Genomic DNA, 15404 nt, shown 5'->3' on the forward strand with positions numbered 1-15404 from the left:
ATCTGAATCATGAGCTTCAGACCGACAGGTAGAATAAGTGTCACTCTTGACGTGATCCTGAGATACTTTCGGGAGTTCATTAGTATGAGACTCTACTATACAAGGTGTATGATCACCAGCACTTGGGTGCTGTATGAGATAGTTCAATAGATGATAATGGACGTCTCCTGCGCCTATGCTTCTTATGACATGTAACAACATCCTCCTCCGTGTCAGCATCATACTCAAATGCTGGATCTAATGCTGGCCGTTCCAGACAAATATTGTTCAATTCAGACACAGGTTGAAAGAACAAGTCATTCAAGTTCTCTCCAGTGGGTTACGTGATCGCAGGTACTGGTTCCTCAACTGATGGGAAGTGGGGATTTTCCTCATCAGGGCTAGCGTCCAAAATTGGTATCCCTGAAGCAGGATGACACCTGGACAGAGCATCAGGGACAACCATTTTACTGGCAGGCTTATACTGTATTTCAATGTCATATTGCTGTAACACTGCCAGCCAACGTTCGTGTATAGCACCCTTCAAGCGGTTGACAGAGATGGGGCGAAGTGCCTGGTGGTCACACTCAACGATGAAGTGGGTACCACGGATATAAGAAGCACACTCTGTTACTGCTGTCACTACACCAAGAAGTTCCAGTTTAGTGGGTCTATAAAACTGCTGACACTGGTTGAGTCCCTTTGATCCAAAGCGGATTGTATGTGGTGTGCCATCCTCATAAATCTGATAGAGCATAAAGCCCACACCTTTACTAGAAGTGTCTACTGCAATGCGGAATGGCAGATCAAAACGTGGAAATGCGAGGGCATCCGAGTTAACTAGTAAGTGCTTCAAAGTTTCAAAAGCGTCACTATGTTCACTGGTCCACTTAAACTTTACATTCTTTTTCAAAAGAGCATAGATAGGTGCGGCAATTGTGCTGTAGTTCGGAATAAAGTTCTTGTACCAGTTCATCAAGCCCATGGCGCGTTTCACTTCCTTAGCACTGGTAGGGTGGGGATAGTTACAAATACACTCCACTCTATCCTCTGGAGGGCGAATCCCTGTGTTTGAAATCTCATGGCCTAAGAATACGCACTTGTCTACAGCAAACCTACACTTTTTAGGACCAAGCTTTAGCCCTGCAGTACGAAACCTATGAAGTACCTCCTGAATATCAAGTAAATGTTGTTCAAATGTAGAAGAAACAATTAGAACATCGTCAAGGTAACATAATACAGATTTAAAAATCAGACCTTGTAAAACTTTGTCCATCAACAGCTGAAAGCTATTGGGAGCGGTCTTTAAACCCATAGGTAAACGCAAGAATTTGTATGTACCAAAACAGGTATTAAAAGCAGTATAATTAGATGATTTCTCTGAAATGCCCATTTGAAAAAAACCTGAACTCATATCTATGGATGTTATAAAGTTGGGCTTGGTTTGACTAAAGGACTCTGTGAGTTCCTGTAAATCAGGTATATTGTATCTAAAATCTTCAGTTTGAGAGTTTAAGTACCTAAAATCACAGCAAAATCTATAGCTATGTAAATGACTCTCTCGCGATCCTTTCTTTCCCTCTGCTCCCGGATACTTTCTCTTAGCCACTAATACAATGGGACTAGAAATAGGTAAGCTTTCACTCTCAGACACAGCCGCAATCACTCCTTGTTCCAACAACTCCTGTAACTGAGTACGCAACACCTCCTTTTTATCTGGAGGACGCCTGTACGCTTTCTGTTGTTTACTAACAAAGTCTTTCTTAAGATGAATTTCATGTTCAACTAAGGTTGTGTATCCTAATGATGGATTCATAGGTGTGACAAAGACATCTTTGTTATCATATAAACACTGTTGAACCTTACGTCTCTGATCATCAGACAATACAGACTCTATATGAAAATTCTCACAAAAATATTTGTTCTCATTGGTAACTACAGTGCTCTCAGCACTTTGACATGAGTCAACATTAATATGATTACACATATTCTGCATGGCTTTTAAAGGTATTATGTCACAGGAACCATCAAACATTGCAAAATCAGCCAACACTGTACCCTTGTATATATTTATGGGGGCATTGGTAGGGTTACATAATCTCAAAGGTATAACACGAGTAGGAGGTACAGTTATGACTGACTTAGCAACCAATAATCCTTCATATAATAATCTCCGATTGATTGTACAAATACCCTGGATACCAGTAAAAACATGCTTGGGTACTTTACCCTCAATAGTGATTTCAGCATTAGAGGGTAAGGTGAGGGAGGACAAACATTTGACCTTCACCTTCCCTGTCATACTCTTTACAGTATGTATACCTGTCTTAAAATCCAGTACCAAACCATATGACATCATGTAATCAGTACAAACAATGAATGGATGTGAGGTGTGTTCTAATAAATGAACAAAAAATGTATGTCTACCAGTTGGGGTGTACCCCTTGACCTTTGCTGTACCTATGACCTTGACATATTTATCATCTGCCACCAAAATAGACTTCTCTGAGGGTTGGAAACCACTCTTACATTTATCACGCAACCTGTCAAAAAATTCAACACCCATTACACTAATACTAGAGCCTGAGTCTAATAAAGCGGCAACCTTAATGGACTTAAAGTCAACTGGATTATACATAAACTTAGACCCGAAGGGTCAGGATGACCTATAGCCATCGTGCTTCGTCCGTCGTCGTCCGCCGTGCGCCGTCCGCCGTCCGTAAAATTTTCACATTTCAATCTTCTTCTCAAGTTCCACCAGTGGGATTAAGCTGAAACTTGCCAGAAATGATCCTGAGATGGTCCTGACCAAGTGTTGTTATTTTCCGGGTCGGTCCGAAATCCAAGATGGCCGGCATAACCGCCATCTTGAAAAACACATTTTAAACTTCTTCTCAAGTTCCACCAGTGCTATTGAGCTGAAACTTGCCTGAATTGATCCTGAGATGATTCCCACCAAGTGTTGTTATTTTTCAGGTCGATCCGAAATCCAAGATGGCCGCCATAGCCGCCATCTTGAAAAACACATTTTAAATTTCTTCTCAAGGTCCACCAGTGCTGTTGGGCTGAAACTTGCCTGAAATGATCCTGATATGATTCCGACCAAGTGTTGTTATTTTTCGGGTCGGTCCGAAATCCAAGATGGCCGCCATAGCCGCCATCTTGAAAAACACATTTTAAACTTCTCAAGTTCCACCAGTGTTATTGAGCTGAAACTTGCCTGAAATGATCCTGATATGATTCCGACCAAGTGTTGTTATTTTTCGGGTCGGTCCGGAATCCAAGATGGCCGCCATAGCCGCCATCTTGAAAAACACATTTTAAACTTCTTCTCAAGTTCCAGCTGTGCTGTTTGGCTGGAACTTGCCAGAAATGATCCTGAGATGATCCCCACCAAGTGTTGTTATTTTTCGGGTCGGTCCGAAATCCAAGATGGCCGCCATAACCACCATCTTTAAAAACACATTTTAAACTTCTTCTCAAGTTCCACCAGTACTGTTTGGCTGAAACTTGCCTGAAATGTTCCTGAGATGAGTCCGACCAAGTGTTGTTATTTTTTGGATTGGTCTGAAATCCAAGATGGCCGCCATGTCCGCCATCTTGAAAAACACATTTAAAACTTCTTCTCCAGTTCCATTGGTGCCATTGAGCTGGAAATGGGTGAGGATGTCGAGGAAGGCGAGCCATCATAGTGTTGTTATTTTTTTGGCCTCGTAAAAACTTTGACATGGCAGCAATGGCGGCCATTTTGTAACATGATTGCGCAATCATGGTTTTCCTGAACAACACCTATTTCAAACTTCTCAAATTCCACCTGTGGGATTCAGCTCTAACTTACCAGAACTTATCCTGAGATGGTCCTTACCAAGTGTTGTTATTTATCGGGTCGATCAGAAATCCAAGATGGCCACCATGGCAGCCATCTTGAAAAACACATTTTAAACTTCTTCTCCAGTTCCACTGGTGCCATTGAGCTGGAAATTGGTGAGAGTGTTAAGGAAGGAGGGCCAACAAAGTGTTGTTATTTTTTCGGCCTCGTAAAAACTTTGACATGGCAGCAATGGTGGCCATTTTGTAACATGATTGCGCAATCATGGTTTTCCTGAACAACACCTATTTCAACCTTCTTCTCAAATTCCACCGGTGGGATTCAGCTCTAACTTACCAGATATTATCCTTAGATGGTCCAGACCAAGTGTTGTTATTTATTGGGTCGGTCAGAAATCCAAGATGGCCACCATGGCCAACAGTGCCACTATATACTTGCTAGAGAGAATACATACTACAATAATATAAGGGTTTTAATTTAGAGTCAGATGACCGTTAAGGCCCCTTGGCCTCTTGTTGTGTTACATTGCCAATTATCAGGAAAGTCACTGATGTCTGTGTCATTATCACTTGAGTCACTGCTCGACAGTTTTTTCTCGCCATGGTATTGGAGACGGGACTACTTCGAATAGGAGCACGAGATGCGCGAGTTACTGCTTGCCCGGAGGATGTCGCGCCGATGGCCTCGGGGCCTTGGAGTTTCCCGAATGCTGAACAGCTGAAACCTGTGCGCGATCCTGTCGATGGGGGTTGTCATAGTAATGATGTTGTTTCCCAAGGTAGGCACAATCTGTAGCTCCATCACCCAATTGGGAGCAGAGTTGGCATTGTGTGGAGGGGTTGGGTGACAAAGTTTCCATCCAACAACAGTCTCTGCTAATGTGTCCTGGTGCTGAACATCGAAACAGGTACGAATATTGGTTGGGGGTTGTGGTGACGGTGTCCACTGATCGTTAACTGTTACTCTAGGGGGAGGGGCCTCAGAACGTTTCAGTTTTTCTACACTGAGTGTGAGTTGGTAGACTTTATCTGTGAGGGCAGCCAAATCGTAATGATCCGAAGGGCGAGACGTAGTCTCTGTCCAGACAATGCAGACTTGGGTATGGTATCCTGTGGTGGTGATGATACTGCCCTATAACCGAAGGCCTCCCCCATTTTTGCAGCATGGAACGCTGCCTCACATGTTTTAGGATGTGTCGTCCTGACATAAAACTTCAGAGTGTCAGGTAAACTATCAATGAACTTCAGTAACAGCTCCTCATCCCTTCTCTTGAGTAGCTTCCCCTTGTGAATAAGTGTTGAGTAGAAATCATCCAACTTCTGTAGGGGTTGGAGAGTCATTTTAGTAAATATTTCAGTCTCTAGGAGGAGTCTGGGGCTTTCTGCACTCAAATCTACAAATCGTTGTTTAAATTTTAGTATGAGTGTGGACCACGAGTGTTTTTGGGTACTAGGCAAATGTTCGAACCACGTTTTTGCTGAACCTTTTAACAGTAAACTAAAAGCGGCTACCCGTTTTTCGTCGTTGATGTCTAGTAATTCGCAAAAAGCTGAAAATTCATCCAGAAATCGGGTGGGATCGTCTGTATTGCCATGAAATTTGGCACACTGGAGTATCTCTGAAGGTGTACTGTTACTGGGCCCACGTGGTGCATGGTCCGAAATTGGTGAAAAGTTAGTAACGTTAGACTTTAATTCATTTTGTAGTAAAAAATCATCAGAGAATATGTCATTTGATGAAAAGTCACAGGAAGCCATGATGAACAATAGTAGGTAATAAAAGCGTTCAAACATCAACATATCAGTGTCGCCTCATAATGTAACAAACATTGCCCGCCATGTTGAGGCCGCCATAGATATTGTCCCTCCCGGAACGATCAACATCAAACAGCGAAATACACAGATGTCTTGGTAGAATTTACCTATCACACAGCTTATAAATGTCCTTGCAATTTGGATTCTCCACCATGTAGCGGGCAACGGGGGAATTAGCTGTAGGAATTGTAAGGATTCCACTTTCAAAATGTATCACTCGAAACACGTTCTTGCTTCCATCTTCATCTTTTTTTATTCACTCTAATTTACAAAACGGAAAATAGCATATTTCCGGAAAAGTTCTAAGGGGAGATAACTCGTACAGTCTTGTAACATGATCATCCGCCTAGTCATATTATAAACACAACAGGGACGACTGGTTCGCCCGTTGTCAGTATAATGTGACCGGGTGGGGTGTGCTGCTTGGTGTCTTCGGCAGTATGCTTCAGTGAGGTAGCACTTTAAATCGGCAAAAGTTCCGGCCTATCACAAGGAGACTTAACACGAACATACCGCATCCTCCCCAAACACACATACGCACTCACCACACGCATGCATGTCGCACGCACGGGAGGCCATCCTTAAATGGCCTTAGCTGTTAATAGGATGTTAAACAAAATAAACCAAACCAAACCAAAGGGTATGTCTGGGCCAGGGGACAGAACCCAAAGCCTTCCTCACAGGAACGATCGCTCAAACTAGAGGACTACAGAGAACAAGACAACCAAGAAACAGGTAGCTAAGTCTATGGCAGCTGTTGACACCCCTTCAGCTTTCAACTTTTTTATCATAATGATCTAAATATACAATACGAATGCTTTTAAAAATTACAAATTTTATCTGATTTTAACTTTAAAAACAAACTGAGGAGGGAGGACTGAAGGGGATTGTACAACAGCTGGCTGCAGATGTCAAGGCACTTAAGGAGGGAAGTCGGGGGGAAAACAGAACAAGCCGAAGAAGAATAAGACGTTTCAGCAGAGGTATTTCCAACAACCTCAGCATCCTCAGCATCCCTACGACCAGTCAAGAGGGAATTATTTTCAGCCTCAGCAAGTATATCGGAATCAACCGTACTCTGTCTTCAACCAACAGGAACCTACTGCTGCCATGGATAATGACCAGGATAGCAGAGAAGAGCCAGAAAGCTATAGATGTCATCAGAGAGGGCACATTGCATTGGGATGTCGGGTTAGGTTGGATCATACCAGGAAACCTTTAAACTCCCAGTGTCCCTCATCAAGGGAGGACGATAGGCCATAATGGACGACGGAACCAGACCATTAGACAACCTCCAGATGTACTTGGACCACCTACTGAAGCCACCATTTTCATTGACAGATTCCATACTAAGGCTCTTACTTCTACAACAAACATCTTAGTCACCTTGAGTTAAGATCTTTGGATACTGTCCTGAAGGTGGAGTGTGCTGATGGCCAAGATTTGCCATACCAAGGACTCATGGAAGTGCCTATCAGACTGGAGGGAACAGGTCTCGGCGATGAAGATAACATGATTGAGAATGGTATCTTCCTTGTGGTTCCGGATAGCCCCTATAACACCACAGTACCTGTACTTGTTGGGACCAACATTTTGACTGATGCTACAACACGTAAGAGATGAATATGGACGGACATTCTTACAGAAAGCAAGACTTATAACACCTTTGTACTTTGCTTTTAGATGTATGACACTGCGGGACAAGGAGTTAGAGAAGCACACTCATCGTCTAGCTGTTGTTAGAAGTGCTGAAGATAAGCCAGTAGCCATACCTGCTAACTCTGAGGTAACCGTAGATTGGTTCATCAAGAAGAATTTAGCCTACCCCAGTGTTTGTGCTCATCTTCAACCAACTCCAGGATCATGTACAGATGACTTGGATATGACACCATCACTAGTTCCCTATCACTATGATAGGAAGGGAATTGTCAAGGTCCACATCACCAACCTATCTACATCAACTGTAACGATACAGCCTCGAGCTCTACTATGTGAGATGCAGCCCGTTACTGTTGAGGACATCACCAAGGAGACCGAGGTGAATTCTTCAGAGGATGTGCTGGAGAAAGTAGACATGTACAGAGGATGAGATAACTAAAGGGAGACAATTCTTGGAGCAACATCGCCATATCGTCTCTACTGGTGATACAGATTAGAACATGCATCATCAGTAACCCTGCGATATGTTCGTGTTAAGTGTCCTTGCGATAGGCCGGAACTTTTACCGATTTTATAGTGCTACCTCACTGAAGCATACTGCCGAAGACACCCAGCAGCACACCCCACCCGGTCACATTATACTGACAACATGCAACACAATAAGTCTAATGTTCAATTGATAAAGAGAAAATATCTCAAGTGGAACAGTGTATTGTGGCTCGAACTTACTAAGGTTACACATTTGTAGTGATCAGATAAATACAAAACAATGCAAATTTGTACCACTTCATAACATTTATTTGTTATTAGTTATGGATTTTAAAAGTATACCATATACATATTTTTCTTACATACACTTTTCAATACAATGTACATAGTTTTTATTTTTATTTCTTCATATTTCAGTAAATGTAAATGACCATCTGCTTTTTTGGTCAAATTTGGTGTTTTTGTATCAAACAACACCAATTAACAACATAAACCAATTCTTAGTACCTGTACATTAAAAAATTTAAAGCAGATGAAAAATATTGCTTATGATTAGCAGTCATGAATTTCTCTTGCAAGAATCAATTAAACTTAAGTAAAATGAATTAACCTTAAACATTGTTTGATTTATGACTTAATTAACCCGTTGTCATCAGGACAATTTATTGCTAATGTACACATTTGCAGTAATGTCTTACTATTATATAAGATGTTGTTGTTACATATCAATATATAACTTGTATATACGTTTGTATATTTGAATTTCGCGCGCTAAACTGTAACTTAACTTTTACCTGCGAGAACAAGATGTGTGCGCATGCTTGTAGGGAGAACAAAGACAGCCATATGTACGTGTCAACACGTTTGATATCGGTGATACGGGGAATTGTTTAACACGCAAACTACAGCTTGCGTTTATATCCGGTCATGTGACGATAACTGTCACACTGACGAGTGTGGTGTACATTGGCCTGTGAAGTGCCTCTCCACGACCCTGGGCATTTGGCATGGTGATGGAGGCAGGTCAGGATGCTTTAAGGTTCCAGGGAGATGGTGGATATGGTGGCCCCTCAACCCCTATATAGGAACTTTGTACAGTACAGTTACTGTTGTGATCACATCGATGTGGATGTCAGCCTACTCGATGATGAGGCAGTTTAATGATATATTAGGTAGAACTCTCATATGTATTGTGTGTTATTTTAAAGTATGGAAGTGAGAGAGACTGGTATATTTTGTCATCCCTGTTTTGTATATGTTCATTGTTTGTATATAAAAGTGTATATAGTGTAAATCAACTTGTTTCTGTTGTACTTGTGGGAACTAGCAATTTGCTCATCCCGTTACAGTTGTAATTGCCAATTATGAGAAAGAAAATTTTGTAGCGGAGGTTACAAGTAACAAATTGCTTATGATAAACCTGAAGTTTTACCAATAGATACACAATGTATATTATGGGGGATTTTGTTTTTCAAGTATTTTTCTACGCCAACCTCAAATAAAATTACCTTTGACATTTAACGGGCAATAAAGTGACAAAACATTATTTCAGATGATGAATGATGCAGTAAATCTATACCCGTGTGGAGTGATTGTCAGTTTATATTGTCATCGGTTGGCAGCTACACCAGACAAGTGTACTGTCCAGAGAGAAGTTTGGAGTGTGGTCCTCTGGAGATTAAATGCCGAAATACAGATAGTTTACAAAATGTAAAATGCCTAAGAGAAATCAATGGAAATTTTGAATTGAAAAAAGACAATTGTTATTTCCAAGTTCAAATGCAAATGGCAGTGACAGGTCTGGAATGGTGTGACTTTTTTGTTTGGCTAGAACATAAAGTACATTTGGAAACTATCAACTTTAATCCTGAATTCTGGTTAATGACCAAAGACAAGTTGGACCTTTTTTATTTTGAAAGGAGCACATTTCAAATATACAAATAGGCACCTAAATCTGTAGTGCCTTGGCTTTTTTGGATCCTATCCATAATCACGGATTACGTCTAGCACTTGGTGCTTTCCGAACAACACAAGTGCAGAGCCTTTATGTAGAGGCAAATGAACCATCTTTAAATGACCGAAGGAAAAAACTTGCTCTTCAATATGCCGCCCAATTTAAATCCAACCTGAAAACCCGGCTTTTGATCTTGTTGTCAATCCGCAATACCGAAAAATATTCACTCAAAACCAAAAACTCTTGCCAACATTTGGCATTAGAATTTCGAACTTAACATAAGCTTAGACAACATAGGCGAGTACACCGTATCGGATGTACCGCCATGGCTTGTTGGAACACCGGATATTAACCTTACTCTAACGATTTTGGTTTGGTTTATTTTGTTTAACGTCCTATTAACATCTAAGGTCATTTAAGGACGGCCTCCCGTGCGTGCGACATGTATGAGTGTGGTGAGTGCGTATGTGTGTTTTGGGAGGCTGCGGTATGTTCGTGTTAAGTCTCCTTGTGATAGGCCGGGACTTTTGCCGATTTAAAGTGCTATCTCACTGAGGCATACTGCCGAAGACACCCAGCAGCACACCCCATTCGGTCACATTATACTGACAACGGGCCAACCAGTCGAGAGGGCAAAATCGAGTGCATTACCCGAAGAACACAGATCCTCATTTCGGGAGTGCATTAAAGATTTTCCCGATCACGTTCAGATCTACACTGATGGCTCAAAAGATAGAGAAAAGGTCTCCGCAGCATGCTACACCGATCACCATTGCTCTTCTACCAGATGGTGCCTCTATTTTCTCTGCGGAAGCATTTGCCATCGATTTGGCCCTCGACCATATCGATGAACAACGCATAGAAAGGCAATAATTTGTTCCGACTCTCTGTCTTCAGAATTTACAATTACGAGATCCAAAGAATATACTCATACAAAACCTTGTTTTACGAATATCTCGTATCTTAAAAAAATGCAAAATAACATTACTTTGGATTCCGAGCCATGTCGGAATAAAAGGCAACGAACTTGTTGACCGCCAAGCAAAACATGCTCTAAATCTGCAACAAACAAATATCAAAATACCATTTACAGATTTCAAATCTGTAATTAGTTCTACCATTCAGAGTAAATGGCAGCAACGCTGGTGTCTCGAGACGGGCAACAACTTTTTTAAAGTACAACCGAAACTTAAAACAACAAGTCGAAAGGATCGTAGAGAGGAAATAGTCCTAGCATACAAGCATACATTTTTTAACAAGGAGTTATTCTTTGATATTGGTAAAAATTCTTTATTATTATTTTTTTTTAATTGTTGACCAATGAATGCATTCAAGAATGTTGATTATGTTAAATATTATGTGACATTTTGTTACTTGTAGACTAGTCTACATGTCCAACCAAGGACAATGGAAATAAAACAAATCTAAAAACTAAAATAATATGGTTTTGTAACTTTATCTATCTAGACTTGCACATATAGTTTCCTTTGATTTGCTGGATTGACCAATTAGCTCAGGTGTCTCGACATTCTACCACTAGGCCTCCATTGCTGGATCAGGAGTTTGAAACCCACGAGAGGCAGTTGCATGATGATGACAATAGGTTGATTGTTTTTTTTTTAGGGTTCTACTGCTTTCTTCCTAAACTGGGCAGCCTTTAAATGACAGTGGCTGTTAATAGAAGGCACATTGTATTTACAAAAACAAACCAAAAATTATTTCATTTTGAGAAAATGTTAATACAAAATTAATGATACTGAATACCTACATTTTTGAAATAACAACATACAAAAAAATGTCATAAAACATAACTAAGGTATTCAGATATACCTAATGTTTTTTTCATCAATGGACGTCGGAACAAAGTTAAAAGGTTTGCAACTGTCCACATTTGATAGTTCCAGCAATAGATAATGGTACAGTGGATTGAAATAGACTGTACTCTTTGATACGCTTCATGTGTCTTCATGGGATACGAAATTATGCTACCCTTTGATTGTCCTCCACTTGAGATGGTGAAAACTGGCTATCTGAACACAAGAAATGAGGTGTTGTTATCTTAATGCAGGTATCATGCAACAGTTTATTCAGAACAAATCCTTTGTCTGCCATGATTCCATCCCCTCTCCCTAGAAGTTCAAGAAGTCCTGACTGTCTAGTTATCTTTACATCCGACATATATCCAGAATGAAGTGGAGATATAAAAATAAATGCTCCATGTGGTGCAATTCCTACAAGTCTTTTCCAAGTATTATGGCTTTATAAAAGGAAAACTTTTTGGAAGTAAGAGCTAATAATGATGGTCTTTCAGTAAAAAATTCTCTACAATCAATAATAATGCGAGGTAAGAGCTAATAATGATGGTCTTTCAGTAAAAAATTCTCTTCAATCAATAATAATGCGAGTATTAGGATACAAAAGTTTAAAATCTGCTGTAGCATGTGTTGTAATTGTTTTTCTTTGCTAGGCAATATAAGTAATTAGCCCGAGTTATTACTTTCCTACTGACAGCTTATATGAATATTGAAACGTACTGCAAGGTCCTCAGTCTTTTTTTTAACAATTATCAATGTATGAAAAAATTGACAGAAACCACAGTATGCTGCTTCAATATATTTTAATTTGTATTTTCCCTAATAACTATATGAACATGGTTGCTGATTATCAAGAAGTCCATCAGAAATGATAGGTCGCAACAAGTCATAATTAGGTCATATGTGTATCCAAACATTACTGTATTTCTAATTCACAAATCATTATAATTATGATCTGACTCATGATACAGTATTATCAAAATGAACATTATGAATCAAGAATTGATGACAGACTTGTATTCATTTACAAGGTAGACTATTTTGCACCATAATCTATTTCAATTTCACACTTTCTATTTTATAACTTGTTACTAAGAGTTCAATATTCAGTTCACATTCAAGTCTATGATTTAAAGATCCACACAGTTCTGAAACTTTAACTGTCACATGATGCACAGAACCATTTCCCTCTTGGCTTTCTACGAATATTTACACATTTGTAGTGGAACCACTGGTAGGGACAGTCATTACTGTCACACTTGATCATCCTCCCGTATTCTGGTTCAGAACATAAACACCAGGTGTCTTCGTTGTTGAGAGGAGTATCAGCTGTAGCACGTGAAATAACGCTTTCCAGTTGACGGGTTATCAGTTCCTGTTGAACATGCTTTTTCATGAACAGTTCACATTTTCCAACAACATTCTTACAAATGTTAATGTCAATCGAAACACGCACAATAACCATGCTTGGCGCAGGTTTACACTTTGTGTACACCACAAAATCACAATATATGTAATAACCACAAATAGCCATTTGAAATTGGACTGTGTGTTGTTTTCAGGTGCAGGCTGGAATCCAGGCAAAAGTCTTTGTCAGTTGCAGCAGCAGTCTGCACGGTAGAGTTCCTGTGTTTGAATGGGCACTTGATTTCCAGTGTTCCCTTTCCAAAACACTGACAGTTAATAATTCCATCAGGACTGGCTCCGAGAAATGGGTGTTTAGGATTGATGTTAAATCCTGACTCCTCACAGTGAAATTCAATGTGTTGATGAGCAGAGTGTTTGGTGTACAAAAGTCTGCACTCGTCTTCACTTTCTATACCCCATCTCACAGAGTCGGTTTTGGAAAGATCATATGTTGAGTATCCCATGATTCTTTTTACCAGGTTTTCTCGGGATGTGGTGTCATTTCTTACTAGTACATCATGTGCCTTGGATGCAGTTATCCTGCCCATCCTATGTTGGTACCACAAAGGGCTAACTGCCTGGTTCCTGGTGGCCTTCTCTAGGTTATGACATTGGGCCTCTGTCACCACATATTCACTCAATGTCTTTTTGCTCTCCTCACTAGTTGAGTCACTTATTGTTGTCAATAGCACCGGGTATTTTTCCTTTGTCGTGACGTTCTGTTCAATCTGATGCATGTCGGAATCATTGTCATTAACATCAGCAATAGTGACACATGTGGAAAAAAGCAGCATTAGGAACTATGGAATACAAGTCCTTTAGGTCATGTTTTGGTGGCAGTGGGACAGATCTGAACAGACTGTATTTCCCTGGTTCGCTTACCCTTGATGTCATCAAATATTTCTGTTATCGTGGCGGGTTTAATCTAAAAAAAACAATACAAATGTGTAAGATTCCTGTTTTTGATATAGCTGACAAGAAAGATTATACCACAAGCCATATATATGGATATTTAATGAGCAGTGATCATGACGTAATCAAAATCGTCACTGACATAACATATATCATGTTTTCAGGTTGTTATAAATGCATAAAGAGTTCATTATTGAACTTGGATAAAGGTTGTGTTCGTAACCACAGTTCCGAACAGGTTATGGGTACAGCACAGCACAGTTCGCTTCCAATCTTATTAAAATTAGACTTGTTATTTCCATTCCTCTACGATACTCTACGATACACTGCAATACAAGATCTAACGACTCCCCGTAGGTCATCTCAGCATGACCTTTGAGCTCAGCCAATCAGCGCGCCGCCTATGACATTTTCGGTGTGATTTCATTCTTCGGAAGTATAAATACTCACTAAACGTTCCCGCAGTGTTCCGATGGTAGAGAGTAACGGTAAACAATATGAAGTCACCCACCGGGCCGTCGCCCACTTCAGCATTACCAAGAACACCACAACGGATTTATAGTTCGACAAACGTGTGCTGCCTGTGTGGTTTTGCATTTATTGTACGAGAGATAGACAATGAAGGTAACAGCTGTGTAAAAAAATTATTCCGATTGAAAGTGAAACTCTCGGAAGAAATGGTGAATGTTGTACGACAAGTGATTGAGTTACCTTCAGGTGCAGACGGTGTATGCGTGAAATGTTTTGCTAAGGTAGAAAAAGTTATCAAATATCGAAATGAAATAAATATCATAACACAGATTGAAGAAAGTAGGAAGAGGTTTTTAGCTAAATCCCCGAGATCGGCAACCAGGAAGCGAGTGCTTCGTTCCCCACAGGTGAGTAGTGAACTTTTTATTGCTGCTGCAGTAATACAATATAATATTCTAAGCCTACTTCTTTGTTTACTCCCCTCCGTCAATAATGGCGATTTCGTGAAGTTTGGATGCACAGTTTGGTTTGGTTTGGTTTATTTTGTTTAACGTCCTATTAACAGCTAAGGTCATTTAAGGACGGCCTCTCGTGCGTGCGACATGCATGCGTGTGGTGAGTGCGTATGTGTGTTTTGGGAGGCTGTGGTATGTTCGTGTTAAGTCTCCATGTGATAGGCCGGAACTTTTGCCGATTTATAGTGCTACCTCACTGAAGCATACTGCCGAAGACACCCAGCAGGACACCCCACCCGGTCACATTATACTGACAACGGGTGAACCAGTCGTCCCACTCCTAATATGCTGAGCGCTAAGCAGGAGCAGCAAATACCATTTTTAAAGACTCTGGTATGTCTCGGCTAGGGGACAGAACCCAAAGCCTTCCTCACAGGGGCGAACACTCAACTAAAGGCCAAAAGTGAGGCATTGTCAAGGGAGACACTAGGAAGAAGAAAGTTGTTCAGAAAGAAGAGAAATGATAAGATCCCAAGTTTAGTCGCCTCTTACGATCATGCCAATGGGGGCAGCAGGTACAATTCTTACGCCCTACCTGCAGGGCAGTTGGGTGCACAGGGG

This window comes from Pecten maximus, chromosome 17, assembly GCF_902652985.1.
Source record: "Pecten maximus chromosome 17, xPecMax1.1, whole genome shotgun sequence".
NCBI lineage: Eukaryota > Metazoa > Mollusca > Bivalvia > Pectinida > Pectinidae > Pecten > Pecten maximus.